Source organism: Aquarana catesbeiana, linkage group LG08 (assembly GCF_042186555.1).
Source record: "Aquarana catesbeiana isolate 2022-GZ linkage group LG08, ASM4218655v1, whole genome shotgun sequence".
NCBI classification, from domain to species: domain Eukaryota; kingdom Metazoa; phylum Chordata; class Amphibia; order Anura; family Ranidae; genus Aquarana; species Aquarana catesbeiana.
Window position 1 is genome coordinate 189,085,081 of NC_133331.1, and position 16,690 is coordinate 189,101,770.

Here is a 16,690-nt window from a genome sequence, read left to right on the forward strand (position 1 = left end):
CTATAAAAATGCACTGATTACTGTGTAAATGACACTGGCAGGGAAGGGGTTAACCACTAGGGAGCGATCAAGGGGTTACCGTATATACTCGAGTATAGGTCATTCCGAATATAAGACAAGGCCCCTAATTTACCACAAAGAACTGGGAAAAACTTATTGACCCGAGTATAAGCCGAGGAGAAATGCAGCAGCTACTGTAAGTGGAAAAGAGGGTCAACAATGCCCATCTGCAGCTGCATGCCTCCCTGTGTCCTGTGCATGTGTCCTGTACAGCCTACCTGTGTCCTGTGCATGTGTCCTGTGCAGCCTACCTGTGTCCTGTGCATGTGTCCTGTGCAGCCTACCTTTGTCCTGTGCAGCCTACCTGTGTCCTGTGCATGTGTCCTGTGCAGCCTACCTGTGTCCTGTGCATGTGTCCTGTGCAGCCTACCTGTGTCCTGTGCATGTGTCCTGTACAGCCTACCTGTGTCCTGTGCATGTGTCCTGTACAGCCTACCTGTGTCCTGTGCATGTGTCCTGTGCAGCCTACCTGTGTCCTGTGCATGTGTCCTGTGCAGCCTACCTGTGTCCTGTGCATGTGTCCTGTGCAGCCTACCTTTGTCCTGTGCAGCCTACCTGTGTCCTGTGCATGCCTTTGTGTGGCGATCTGCATCCTCCGTGTGCCGCTCTGCATCCACCGATCAGCATGTGCTAATAACATTCGGCGGCCACTCCACTGTTCAAAAGCCGTGCCTCCTCCTCGTCTGTGATAGGCAGAACACTCCATTTCCCAGCAGTCAGCGGTCAGCCTATCACAGACATTCTCTCATCCTCATACCACGGACAAGGATGAGAGAATGTTTGTGATAGGCTGTACACTGACTGCTGGGAAATGGAGTGTTCTGCCTATCACAGACGAGGAGGAGGTGCGGCTTTTGAACAGTGAAATGGCCGCCGAATAGTATTATCACACACTGGCCGCCGTCTGCCTGCATGATACGCTGATCATGTAGGCAGACTGTAGTGACTCGAGTATAAGTTGAGGGGGCACTTTCAGCCTAAAAAAAAAGGGCTGAAAATCTTGAATTATACTCGAGTATATACGGTAAGTGTGTCCCAGGGAGTGATTCCAACTGTGGGGGGGGTGGGCTTCCACTCACATGACAGCAATCACTGCTCCCGACAGGGAACAGTGATCTCTTTCATGTCACAAGCCAGAGCGGGGAAATGCCTTGTTTACATAGGCATCTCCCCGTTCTGTGGCACCGTGACATGATCGCCGGGAGACCGGCAGACATCGAGTCCGCTGGTCCTGCGGGCAGAGTCACGCTGTATGCGGCGGGCGCGCACGTCTGCTAGCCCCGCAAATTAAAGGGGACGTACAGGTATGCCCATTTGACCACCGCTGCCATTGTGCCGACGTGTATCGGCGTGCAGCGGTCGGCAAGTGGTTAAAACACTTTCCAAAAGAAAGAAAAAATGTTGCTGTAGTTGCTTAAAACATGTTATCTGAAGTTGGGCATTGAGGCGGGGTTCACACTATTGCGAATTGGATGTGGCTTTCCTTGCATCCAATTCGCATGTCAGGATGTTTTGACCGGCTCTCTATGGAGCCAATTCACACATCTCCGGAGTTGCTCTCCTGTGCGTCTTCTGGTCCATTTCAGGTCTGAATTCAGCCAAAATTTTGGGCGGAAATCACACCTGAAATGGTGAATGGGGACGCACCGGACCCCTGCTGTGAGCCTCTCCGTGCTGTGGTGTGAACCCAGCCTAAAGGCTAAGTTTACCTTTTGAATAAATTGACTGTGCAGTCAAGTGGCCCCAGTAGGTTAAAAAAAAAATAAATCACTGTGCAGCTTAGAAAAAAGTTTGCTTAGTAAATGCCACATGAGTGGCACGCCTAAAGCATGGCCAACATGATTGTCAGCGATCAGCCCCGTGCTGCTTAGAACCTAGGACAGACCATATGTTGAAGGCTTGCTCCAGCATAACAAGTTCATGCACATCAATACACAGTGCTCAATAAGCTCTTTATCCCCCTGTAGTAGCAGTGCTGCATTTTTTCCTCCCAAAGAAGTTGTTATTTTGTTTGGTCGCTCTTGTGATTTACATACCTCTGCCACATTGCACAGCCAAGAAGATCACTCTGGTTCAGCTTTTCTGCTTCATAGATTACCTACCTGCTAAGTAGATAAAGGTGATCCTGCTGATTTATTGGCCATTGAGCAGCCTGGAGGCAGAGAGATGACATAGAAAGCTGCATTGTAGACCCAGGAAATAAATGTTACCTTTCTCACTGGCTGGGCAGTGGGCACTGTGACAACACCAGGTTTAAATCACAAGATTAGCTCATTAGAATTTCAAATCATTTGGCAGGCAAAACAGCAAAATGTATGTATTTTAACTGTGTATTTAGTTGTTTGCCTGTTTTTATTTAATGAATTTTTAATGAATACATAACTGAATTAAATGGTGGTTATTCTTTATTTCTGCCTGGAGCTCAACTTTAATGTTATTTCATTTCCCAGGAGAATTAAAAAAAAAAACAGCAATTCAGCATGTTAAAATTCAGCCATAATGAGTACTGGTTTACTTTGCCATTGTAGAGGATTGTTATGATACTAAAGACCAGGGCTTTTTTTCTCAGAGAATAGGTGCAGGAATTCCCCCTGTCTGAGTCACCCCTTGTCTCTGCCCCTACCTACCTCTGACCACCGTCCCTTGATTTCACCCCCCTACCCACCTACCAGTACTGCAGAATACAGAACCAAGTATTATTTTGTGGTGCTAAATCATTTGTATGGAACATATTAATGATAAAAAGAAAAGCAGTAAAATAGATCCCCTGCAGTCAGCAACAATAGAATCCCAGCAATAGATCCCCACACAACAATAGACTCCCCCAGCAACAATGGACTCCACCTCAACAACAACGACTCCACCCCAACAACAATAGATTCCCTGCAGCAACAGTGAACCACCCACAACAAAATATCACACCCTGTAACAAAATATCCACCCAAGTAACATTAGACCCACACCCAGCAGCAACAACAGATCTCCCAGCAGCCAGCATCAATAGATCCTCCAGCAGCCAGTAAAAATAGATCTCTCCCTCAACAGTAGATCACTTCCAACAACATAAGACCCCCCCCAGCAACAATAGATTCCTCATCAGCAACAATAGACCTTCACACAAAATCAGATCCCCACCAGTGACAATAGATCCCCCAGCAGCCAACATCAATAGACCCTCCAGCACACCCCACACCCCATGCTATTAGATACATTCAGTGCTGGAGGTGCCGGAACTGCGTTCCCCCGCGTTCCCACTGAAAAAAAAGCCCTGCTAAAGACATTGACGGGTTCCTTACAAATATGCTGCCTTTAGAAAATGTCAGATTGCCGTATATTCTCCCATCGTTTTTTGAAGCAGCAGTGATTATCGAAAGTCAAATCTCAGTTGCCAACTGTCCTGGGATATCACGCACAATCCCACAATGTGCAGGACCCAGGACTGTGCACAGTCTGCTCCCAGACTATTAGAAATATCTCCTGCTCTCAGCAGCTTGCAGTCACAAGAGCTAATGCCTAGTACACACCATCAACAAAACTGAATAAAAATACTGCTTTCTAAGCGATCTATGATAATCTGATTCGTACACAGTTTTCGAGAGACAATCATGACAGTTAATGAAAAATTATACTAAGGGAGAAACACGAAAAATTTTGCATTGGGGCGTCGGTGGTAAAGCGCCGCTATTTTTCATGGTGCTTACCGTAGTTTTAGTGGCGCTTTACGGCCACTAGCAGGGTGCTTTTAACCCCTGCTAGTGGCCAAAAAAGGGTTAAATGCACCCACAAAGCGCCTGCTTCAGCGGTGCTGACCATTGGTTTCAATGGGCAGGGGCGCTCTAGGAGCGGTGTATACACCGCTCCTAGAGTGCCTCAAAGATGCTGCTTGCAGGACTTTTTTTTAGCTTCCTTCCAGTGCACTGCTCCAGTGTGAAAGGAGAGGCGCTTTACAGGCGATATTTTTAGCGCTATAGCGCCTGTAAAGCATCTCAGTGTGAAAGTAGCCTTAAGGTCCACCCTATAGCAGTTTTACTGCTACAGGGCGGCACCTCTGTGCTGGATCAGGTATATATATGTGATCCGACTCTTCCGGGTAGGGGATGCGCATGTGTGCTGCCGCCGGCTCACTCCCACTGTAGTTATACATAACGGGAGCCTATCGGCGGGTACCACAGACTCGATGTTAGCCGGCACCCACCAATCATCTGACAGAGACAGAACGGCGGTCTGCCTATATAAACAGAGCTGATCGCCGTTCTGACAGGAGGGGAGGGATGGAATTTGTTACCCTGCAAAGCAGGGAATACATTTAATCTCTTCCCCTAGTAAAAACACCTCATACAGTACAGTAAAACACAGACTAGGCACACATTTAACCCTTTGATCGTCCCTGATGTTAACCCCTTCCCTCATTCACAGCAGAAGCCATTCTGTGGGTGCCAGGCACTGGATGTCCACCAGAACCTGCCGCTCGTCGGAAACACACACAGAACTGAGATCTGCCTATGTAAACAAGGCAGATCTTCGTTCTGACAGGGGGGAAGGGATGGATTTTGTACTCCTGCAAAGCAGGGACATGGATCAATGCCTTCCCCTACTAAAAGGGCCTCCCACACTACACTAAAACACTAGCTAGGCACACGGTTAACACTTTGCTTGCCCCTGATGTTAACCCCTTCCCAGCCAGTGTCATTAGTAGAGTGACAGTGCATATTTTTTAGCACTGATCTCTGTATTAGTGCCACTGGTCCCGAAAAAGTTTCAAAAGTGTCAGTTAGTATCTGAGTGTCCGCTAGAAGCCACTAACTGCTGCCACTGCGTGAACCAATCAATATACACTTATTGGAATTTTTTTTACCAAAAAAAAATTGCAGAATACATACTGGCCTAGATTTATAAAGAAATTTGATTTTTTTTTTCAATATTTTATTGGATATGTTTTATAGCAGAAAGTAAAAAATATTGTTTTTTTTTTTTTCAAAATTGTCATTTTTTTTGTTTTGTTTATAGCACAAAAACAAAAAGAAAACGCAGTGGTGATAAAATACCATCAAAAGAAATCTCTATTTGTGGGAAAAATAGGACATAAATTTTACTTGGGTACAGCATCACATGACCGTGTAATTGTCAGTTAAATTAACACAGTGTCTTAATGCAAAAAATGGCCCGGTCATGAAGGGGGATAAATCTTCCAGAGGTCAGTTGGTTAATCAGTAAAAAAAAATGGAATACCAAGGCCACGCATGCTCAGAAATGAAAGAATATATTACAATACAATACAATACATCACTTCCATAGATGTATTATGTCAAACGAGAATTTTCCTAACTTTAGTAAGCTTTTCATTTTTTATATGGGACTAGCATGAAAAAAAAAATGATCATTCATCCAATATTCTCATCATGTGTACGAAGCTTAAGGCTCCATCCTTCTGTATGCTCATCGCCATTAATGACTCCGCCCATCCTTTGTATTCTGATCCAAGTTTGGATTGAGTTGCCTGTCAACAAAATTGTCAGAAGCCAGTCTGAATAATGAGCCAGATCTGGAGGAAGGCGGGTTGCCAGTAAATGCAAGGAAGTAGCACAAACGAGAGAAGGACAATGACCAGTTAGCAGAGTGAGGACTTAGAAAGCATGGTGTAGTGAGATTGCTGGATATTCCATCAATAAAAGGTGTAAAGATGAGCACTCAAAAAGCAGCTACTATAAGAAGACAAGGAAGATGCTCTCTGGTGTGCTTCAAGGATGATGGGTGAAAATGGTTCTAGGCTGTCATAGAACTGTAGACTCAGGTGGCAAAGGCCAATGATTGCAAATTCGGGGCATTGTATGCAATGAACCATGCTGTTGTACAGCCAACTGAGTGATGACAGTGCCACGGTGGCAAACATAATTAGTATGCTAATTATTTATTGGCTGAGATATTTTGGCACATGAAGTAATATTTTCAATCTATTATGAAAAAAATGATCTGATATAATTTGATAATTGTTGTTAAGCATGCCTGAACGGTCTCTGTGTAATAACATTGAAATTGTGTTGGAACTGTCACGTGCCTGACTAGACAACGTAGTTCTGGCACAACAGAAGGAGAAAAAAAAATGCAGAGGCACGGGAGCATGTTATGAAGTAAGTAACCATGGATCACCAACATAAAATTTCTTTCTTTCACTGACACCAATGGGTGGGGCTTATTTTATCATAGTGACACCAACTATATACGCTATATTACCAAAAGTATTAGGACGCCTGTCTTTACATGCACGTTAACTTTATTGGCATCCCAGCCTTAGTCCATAGGGTTCAATATTGAGTTTGCCCATCCTTTGCAGCTATAACAGCTTCAACTCTTCTGGGAAGGCTGTCCACAAGGTTTAGGAGTGTGTCTATGGGAATTTTTGACCATTCTTCCAGAAGCGCCTTTGTTAGGTCAGGCACTGATGTTGGATGAGAAGGCCTGGCTCGCAGTCTTCACTCTAATTCATCCCAAAGGTGTTCTATTGGGTTGAGGTCAGGACTCTTTGCAGGCCAATCAAGTTCCGCCACCCCAAACTCGCTCATCCATGTCTTTATGGACCTTGCTTTGTGCTCTGATGCGTAGTCATATTGGAACAGGAAGGGGCCATCCCCAAACTGTTCCCACAAAGTTGAGAGCATGATATTGTCAAAAATGTATTGGTATGCTGATGCCTTAAGAGTTCCCTTCGTTGGAACTAAGAGGCCAAGCCCAACACCTAAAAAACAACCCCACACAAATGCACTTCTGGAAGAATGGTGAAACATTTCCATAGACACACTCCTAAACCTTGTGGACAGCCTTCCCAGAAGAGTTGAAGCTGTTATAGCACTAAAAGGGTGGGCCAACTCAATATTGAACCCCACGGACTAAGACTCGGATGCCATTAAAGTTCATGTGTGTCCCAATACTTTTGGCAATATAATGTAGGACTTCTTGTATCCTGGCTCATTTTATCCCCCAATAACCAATGAAGGGCCTATTTTATCCCACTTACTCCAATAATGTTTTATTTTTTGTATCTCAGTAATACAACAATATGAGACTTATTTTATTCCCTACCTTCTCTTTAATGTACCCAAGGCCCCAATTTGCCTAAAAAACTGCAAATCATAAGGAAAAAGGTGCAGCAGTACAATCCACATGCTGCAAAGCCACATCTGCTTTATTATCTACACACACTTTTTGCCACCCCTACGTGTCTTCTTGGCCCCTCATGTCCCTCCTAATTATTTTGAAATGTTGCCAACTATGTAAAGAAGTGTCAGCACAGGTTTTGTCCTTGATAGAAGCTGCATGCTCCAGAAACTGTGATGGTTCCATGCTGACAATGACCTTTGGTTTACCAAAGAACTCCATAGTCACACAGCCACCAATCAGATTCAAACCTCCACATTTATTGCTGGTTCGAATCCCAACCACGACACTACCTGTCTGGAGTTTGCATGTTCTCCTTGTGCTTGCGTGGGTTTCCTCCGGGTACTCGAGTTTCCTCCCACACTCCAAAGACATACTGGTAGGTTAATTGGCTTCTGTCCAAAATTGGTCCTATTATATGAATGTGAGTTGGGGACCTTGGCTTGTGGGCTCCTTGAAGGTAGGGACTGATGTGAGTGTGCGATGTATGTGTGGAGCACTGCATAAATTGATGTCGCTATATGGGTACCTTAAATAAATAATAATATAATAGATGAGCATCTTAATGAGACACAATGTACAGGGATAGGGAGAATCGTAGACACGCACCCACACTTACTCAGGTTGGACTGGTGTCTTTATTCAACCTTACTAACTATGTAATAAAACTTCATGTGATTCTTAATCTTTTTAAATCATTTTTTAAAATAATATCTGGTGATCCTACATAAAAATCTTTGTTCAGGCACCTGCTGTTATAGGATAACAATGCTCCTTTTCTGTTCTCATTGTTCTGTTGTCATGTTATCGCATGTGCTTCCAGTAGAGTATGTAGTAGACATGTTGCAGAATGAAAAAATGTGTTTCATTTCGGTATTTACATCAATTTGTTCAGCTAAATTTGTTTAACTTGTTTTTGGAATTCGTTTTGATAATTCCAATTTGAATTGAGTCGAATTTGGAAAATTCTAATTGATACAACTTTAAATTATATTCGAATTGCATTCAAATCAAATTCCAATCAAAATCGAATTTATTCTATTCAAAATTCAAATTTTGTAGATGGTTATATTCTTTCTATTCCATTTTATTAAATTGTTTTTTTCTGGTCTATTCTTTTCTTTTCTGTTATATTCTATTCTTTTCTATTCTATTCCAATTCAAATTTATTCTATTGAAAATTCAAACTTATTCTGTTTGAATTTCGAATTTTGGAAAAAAGTTATATTGTTATATTCTATTTTTTTTATTGTTTATTCTACTATTTTATATTCTATCCTATTCTTTTCGAAACTTGAATTCTGAAGATGGTTATATTCTTTTCTATTCTATTATTTTCTATTCTTTTCTAATCTATTCTATTCGAATTGGAATGTATTCTATTTGAATTTTGGGAAATGGTTATAGTCTTTCTATTCTATTGTTTTTTTTTTTTTTATTCCTCTCTTTTCTATCCTATTCTTTTCTTTTTTATGCTATTCAAATATGAATTTATTCTATTTGAAATTCGAATTTCGGAATAAGATATTATATTTTATTCTATTCTATTGTTTTCTATTTTATTCTTTTTTATTCTATTCCTTTTTTCTATTTTTTTTTTATTTTATTTGAATTCAAATTTATTCTAATTGAAATTCAAATTTCAGAAGACGGTTATATTCTATTTCATTCCATTCTATCCCTTTATTTTCTATTCTATTTTATTCTGTTCTATCATTTTCTATTCTATCCCTTTATTTTCTATTCTATTTTTGTCAATTCTTTTATTTTTTATTCTGTTCCATTTTACTCAATTATATTATATTCTTTTATTTTATTTTCTATTCCTTTATTTTCTATCCTACTGTATTCTCTTCGGAAATTCTAGTTTGATTCAAAAACTATTCAAATTTGAATTAGAAAACTACTTGAATTAGATTCTAAAAGTTTTTGAATTCTAGTCAAAAACTATTTGAATTAAAATTTTGTCTGAAATTTTCTTTCATTATTTTGAATTCATTTAAATTTGTTACTATTGTAATTCGGAAATTCGGATACATCTGAATTTCTGAATAACAAAAAAGTTGTCTGAATTTCAATTCGGAACCAGGCTTAATGCGTAGGCATATTCTGACATTGTCACCATCAGGAAGCCGGTCCAGAAAAACAATGTGCAGCTGCTTCTGGAACACTTGCATGTAGACAGAAAATGGCTGTCAAAATGCTGCAAGAGATTAGCAACACAAACATGAGAAATATGAAAGAAACATGAAAGAAAGAACTCACAAATAAAAGAAAACACTGTTTTCCAAAGAAAAAAAATGACATGATACACAGTGCTTTAACTGCTTCAATACTGGACACTTTTACCCTCTTCCTGCCTATGCCAATTTTCAGCTTTCAGAGCTGTCACACTTTGAATGACAATTGCGCGGTCATGCAATACTGTACCCATAAGACAGTTTTATAATTTTTTTAAACATAAATAGAGCTTTCTTTCGGTAGTATTTAATCACTGCTGTTTTTTTTTTGCAAAATAAACGAGAAAAGACTGATTATTTTTTTTTAAAAAGGGAATTTTTGTTTGTTTTGGTTATAAAATTTTGTAAATAAATATTTTTTCTTCATAAATTTAGGCCAACATTTATTCTGCTACATTTCTTTGGTGAAAATAACCCAAATCAGTGCATATTATTTAGTCTGTAGCAAAGTTATAGAGTCCACAAACTATGGTATATATCTGAAAATCAATCAATCCTGATGTACCGATGGCCTTATTTCTTGAGGCCTGAAAACCCCAGGACTAGGGATGAGCTCGATGTTCGAATCGAACGTAAGTTTGTGTTCGCCCGTTTGCTGAACAGCAAATATTATGGGGCGTTTGCGGGAAATTAGAGCGCTGCAGAACGCCCCATAATGCACTGCGAGTTCGCAGTGCATTGCTGTATGATGATTGACCAAAGCATGTACCTGACCTGCATGCTTTGGCCAATCACAGGGCGCTCTGCTGAGAGAGCCATAATTGGCCAATTGTGATTTTGGCCAATCATGGCTTAGGGGGACTAAATCCATGCCCCACACTATACTATGCCTACATAGCGGCCGTGTATAGTGTGTGGACGGAGATAGATTGAGCTGGATTAGGCAGGCAGGTTAGTTAGTGGCGGTGTATTTATATATATATATCTATATATAGATATAGATATATCTATATATATAGATATATCTATATCTATATATAGATATATATATATATACACACACACACATATACAGTCTAATATATATATATATATATATATATATATATATATATATATATATATATATATATATATATATATATAGTGGGGACGGAAAGTATTCAGACCCCCTTAAATTTTTCACTCTTTGTTATATTGCAGCCATTTGCTAAAATCATTTAAGTTCATTTTTTTCCTCATTAATGTACACACACCCCCCCTTATATTGACAGAAAAACACAGAATTGTTGACATTTTTGCAGATTTATTCAAAAAGAAAAACTGAAATATCACTTGGTCCGAAGTATTCAGACCCTTTGCTCAGTATTTAGTAGAAGCACCCTTTTGATCTAATACAGCCATGAGTCTTTTTGGGAAAAATGCAACAAGTTTTTCACACCTGGATTTGGGGAACCGCTACTATTCCTTCTTGCAGATCCTCTCCAGTTCTGTCAGGTTGGATGGTAAACATTGGTGGACAGCCATTTTTAGGTCTCTCCAGAGATGCTCAATTGGGTATAAGTCAGGGCTCTGGCTGGGGCATTCAAGAACAGTCACAGAGTTGTTGTGGAGCCACTCCTTCATTATTTTAGCTGTGTGCTAAGGGTCATTTTCTTGTTGGAAGGTAAACCTTCGGCCCAGTCTGAGGTCCTGAGCACTCTGGAGAAGGTTTTCGTCCAGGATATCCCTGCACTTGGCCGCATTCATCTTTCCCTCAAATGCAACCAGTCGTCCTGTCCCTGCAGCTGAAAAACACCCCCACAGCATGATGCTGCCACCACCATGCTACACTGTTGGGACTGTATTGGACAGGTGATGAGCAGTGCCTGGTTTTCTCCACACATACCACTTAGAATTAAGGCCAAAAAGTTCTATCTTGGTCTCATCAGACCAGAGAATTTTATTTCTCACCATCTTGGAGTCCTTCAGGTGTTTTTTAGCAAACTCCATGCAGGCTTTTATGTGTCTTGCACTGAGGAGAGGCTTCCATTGGGCCACTCTGCCATAAAGCCCCGACTGGTGGAGGGTTGCAGTGATGGTTGACTTTCTACAACTTCATCCCATCTCCCGACTGCATCTCTGGAGCTCAGCCACAGTGATCTTTGGGTTCTTCTTTACCTCTCTCACCAAGGCTCTTCTCCCCCGATAGCTCAGTTTGGCCGGACGGGTTCTGGTTGTCCTAAACGTATCCTATTTAAGGATTATGGAGGCCAATGTGCTCTTAGGAACCTTAAGTGCAGCAGAAATTTTTTTGTAACCTTGGCCAGATCTGTGCCCTGCCACAATTCTGTCTCTGAGCTCTTCAGGCAGTTCCTTTGACCTCATGATTCTCATTTGCTCTGACATGCACTATGAGCTGTAAGGTCTTATATAGACAGGTGTGTGGCTTTCCTAATAAAGTCCAATCAGTATAATCAAACACAGTTGGACTCAAATGAAGGTGTAGAACCATCTCAAGGATGATCAGAATAAATGGACAGCACCTGAGTTAAATATATGAGTGTCACAGCAAAGGGTCTGAATACTTAGGGCCATGTGATATTTCAGTTTTTCTTTTTAATAAATCTGCAAAAATGTCAACAATTCTGTGTTTTTCTGTTAATATGGGGTGTTGTGTGTACATGAGGAAAAAAATAAACTTAAATGATTTTAGCAAATGGCTGCAATATAACAAAGAGTGAAAAATGTAAGGGGGTCTGAATACTTTCCGTCCCCACTGTATCTTTTCATGTGACAACACTGAAGAAATGACACTTTGCTATAATGTAAAGTAGTGCATGTACATATTGTATATCAGTGTACATTTGCTGTCCCCTCAAAATAATTCAACACACAGCCATTAATATCTAAAACGCTGGCAACAAAAGTGAAAATGTCCAAATTGGGCCCAATTAGCAATTTTCCCTCCCTGGTGTCATGTGACTCGTTAGTGTTACAAGGTCTCCGGTGTGAATAGGGAGCAGGTGTGGTAAATTTGGTGTTATCGCTCTCATTCTCTCATACTGGTCACTGGAAGTTCAACATGGTACCTCATGGCAAAGAACTCTGAGGATCTGAAAAAAGGATTGTTGCTTTACATAAAGATGGTCCAGGTAATAAGAAGATTGCCAAGACCCTGAAACTGAGCTGCATCACGGTGGCCAAGACCATACAGCGGTTTAACAGGACAGGTTCCACTCAGAACAGGCCTCACCATGGTGGTATTTGATCACCTCTGCGTTTTTTTTTTTTGTGCTATAAACAAAAAAAGAGCGATAATTTTGAAAAAAACACAATATTTTTTACTTTTTGCTATAATAAATATCCCCCAAAAATATATAAAAAAAAATATTTTTTTCCTCATGTAGCACTAACTCTCGGTGGAGCTGCTGGTTTAAGCGGGCTTGTTACCTTCACTCTCCTTCCCTCTGTTTTACCGGCACTGGGTCTAGGGGTTCCATTGAGTTTACCTCTGGACGACACACGCACCAACACTTGAGTACGTTTTCAATGCTTTATTGGACAATTTTCTACAGAAATAGCAGGAAAGAGGCAGAAGGGAAACTGCAGAAGAAACTCAAATATCTTCTCATAAGGTTCTTGACAAATGTCCTGGTAGGATTTAGATATTATATTAGAGTGCGCTCCCCTCGTGGGACACACTCCTTGCTCGCCTGGATAGGCCTCTCTCACTTGCCTAGCAGCCAGTACGCAGCACGAAACAAAAGTCTCTGCCACAGACTTGTTTGGGATAAACCGGTACGATCCTCTGCCACAGGATGTATTGGTCTTTTTCTGCAATGAACGTCAGTCACAGTTCTTGAACCTTTAAGCCAACCCGGCAACACTATGTTGTATAGTTACTTTTAGGATACGTCCTTCAATCGAGTCACCAGGCCCCTCTCCAGACCAGCACGCTGCGTGGTCCTTCCATGACAGGTCCTCCCCTGGGATCTCCTCGGTTGTCCAGCTTCCTCCCTTTGGATAGACAGCTCAGGACCATTCCTTGGCTGCTGTGGTAGGCCCCAGACAAGCTTCTGGGCCCACTCCTGCGCCACAGCGGCGTGGGCCTCCGAAACGGAGGACTACGAGATTGCCCTCTAATGCATACCTGTCAGCCAGGAGGGCCAGCAGGTGGCTGAAAAATGAACCCCTGAATATGGCGTCTGTCTCATAAATACCCTCGCCCAGAATGCAACTCGGAGGACCACCTCTCCGGGACAGAAGAGCATCCATATGCTTCGACACGCTGCCTTTCCAACACTGACCAGTAATAACAGCGACACCCACCAGTCAGTCTGGAAACACATACAACGTCAGCCAAGCTGGAACAGAGGCAAACTAACCTATTTAATGAACAAGTTACTAAATTTACCTAACATATGGTAGATCGCAAATCTACCAGCGCTACATACTCCCCCCACTACAGTAGACGTTGTCCCCAACGTCTGTCCAAAAACTGTAACTCCCAAGCCTGGGAGTAAGTATTTGAGTTTCTTATAACTTTGATAGACAAAGAGAGAGGAAAAGACAGTGGAAAGATACTAGAAGACTTACATCTATAAAACATTATGTTCGCAAACAAAACCATCCTACTATCTATCTATCTTAGCTGAAAAGCCTCCCAGCTTGATAGGAGATCCTATAATTCCTGAAAAGGAAAACTTATTAAACACACACACACACACACACACACACACACACACACATATATATATATATATATATATATATATATATATATATATATATATACTGTACAATATTAGGAGCAAAGCCTCATCTTTAAAGAAAATGAGCCTCTCTTTCTTTTATCCATATCAGAATAAACTTAAGGAGTCCATCCCTGTACTATGATCTCTTCAAATAAAGAAAAAAAATAAATCTGGCTAGCAAAAAGAAGTCCTTGGATTTAAAACACTGAGCAGAATATGCAAATCTTGACCACACAGATTTCTTTACACTGACACTAACTAGCTAACTACTTGCAAAGTTCTTTTGTCCAGAATTACCAATAAAACCGGGGATCTGGCAATGTCAGTGGTTTTCCCGTTTTATCCACGGTGGTAATGAAATAAACAACATCATCTTTTCCGGACCTGCAAATAACCACCTTGTCAGCATAGATGTGCCGACCGAAGTTCCAGTGCATGAAACATCCACTAAAATGTTCATCTATCTTAGCAGAACATCCAGTCTTTCGAAAAGGCACAGACAAATAGTCCCAAACAGCTTCACTGTACCAAAGTTCCCAATTAGTTTCAATCACCTGCATTATGTCCTGGGGCACATAGGGGAACTCCAAACTATACTCGGCAGCGACACGTTGTTTAACATCCTCTGCAAACATGCAATTTTGGGCAAAGATCTGTCTCTCCCCATATCAGGCGGTACACAGGAATCCAATGATTTGCTCACCATAGACCCAGCCGGTGTCTGTAGTGAACTAGCAACTTTTGCCAAAGTCCCGGTAACAGTACTGTGTGGCTCCACACAGGGTGACGTCTTCCCAGAACTCAGGGCTGTCCATTCAGGGAAAGTCACAGCAGAGGCAACATCTTCACTTTGTGACCATAACAGCTCTTGTGACATAGTCTCAAATAGGTCATCATCCCCGGAAAGATCCGACATGGATTCTAATTCCGAGTCTCCCAACTCTTCTGCTGGTAGATATTTACTCAGAGTCCCAGATACATTCCCCATCAGTGGCTTACCCGTTCCTGACGTGGACTCTGGTAGCTCCGGTTCAGGTAACCTCCTTTGTAGGCCTTGACCACGGCCGCGGGAAGCCTTCACATATCCCACCTTCCTTTGAGTAGGCACAACAGGAGTAGGTGTAGTGGACGCAGAAATCAAAGTAATGTCCCCTGACGAGACAACAGCAGCAGTGTCTCTCTCCGGAACATTATCAGCAACAACAGGCAAGGTGGCGGCCTGTCGTTCTCTCTCTGTAGCGGTAGCAGCTTCTACTGTGGTGATACCTGTTGCCCAATCCATCCGATAAGCAAGGGGCGATGTGGTAGGTTGCTCCACCACAAACAAGTACTCTCCACATTGCGGACATCGGCCAAACGAACGAAGATGTACGGCCAATCTTTCACATTGATGGCAGATCATGCCCAGTCCCTCCATATCTTCTGAGTAATACAGGACAAACCTCCCCTGTGGCTTCAAATAAACTCAAGTATCTGTAAGCAGAGTTCCAGATAGCACAGCATTCATCACGGTGCTTGTAGGGAACATACTCGGTCCCATGATTGGCTGCATCGCTGGAAAAGACATGGCCACACTCTGATCTTTTCAGTAGGATCACGAGGCCTCTCCTCTCCTCTGGTGCCAAACACATACACGCGTCCCACCCGGTAACAAGTAGGGTAGGCTCCTCCCACTTGTTCTTCTGGTCACGTAGCTCCCGGGCCTTCTCTGGTGCCCGCCGTCTACGCATTCAGAAATAAAGTCCTGCAGTTTAACCTTTTCTCTTCCTGAAGGAGTCCGTAAACTCCCGGTAAAACACTTCTCTGGGTTGCGATAATTGACGGTCAACAAATCCCGGACAACGCCCTCACATGTAGAACTAACTCTCGGTGGAGCTGCTGGTTTAAGCGGGCTTGTTACCTTCACTCTCCTTCCCTCTGTTTTACCAGCACCGGGTCTAGGGGTTCCGTTGAGTTTACCTCTGGACGACACACGCACTAACACTTGAGTACATTTTCAATGCTTTATTGAACAATTTTCTACGGAAATAGCAGGAAAGAGGCAGAAAGGAAACTGCAGAAGAAACTCAAATATCGTCTCATAAGGTTCTTGACAAATGTCCTGGTAGGATTTAGATATTATAATAGAGTGCGCTCCCCTCGTGGGACACACTCCTTGCTCGCCTGGATAGGCCTTTCTCACTTGCCTAGCAGCCAGTACGCAGCACGAACAAAAGTCTCTGTCACAGATTGTTTGGGATAAACCGGTACGATCCTCTGCCACAGGATGTATTGGCCTATTTCTGCAATGAACGTCAGTCACAGTGCTTGAACCTTTAAGCCAACCCGGCAACACTATGCTGTATACTTACTTTTAGGATACGTCCTCCAAACGAGTCACCAGGCCCCTCTCCAGACCAGCATGCTGCGTGGTCCTTCCATGACGGGTCCTCCCCTGGGATCTCCTCGGTTGTCCAGCTTCCTCCCTTTGGATAGACACCTCAGGACCATTCCTCAGCTGCTGTGGTAGGTAGATTGCTCTCTAATGCATACCTGTCGGCCAGGAGGGCCAGCAGGTGGCTG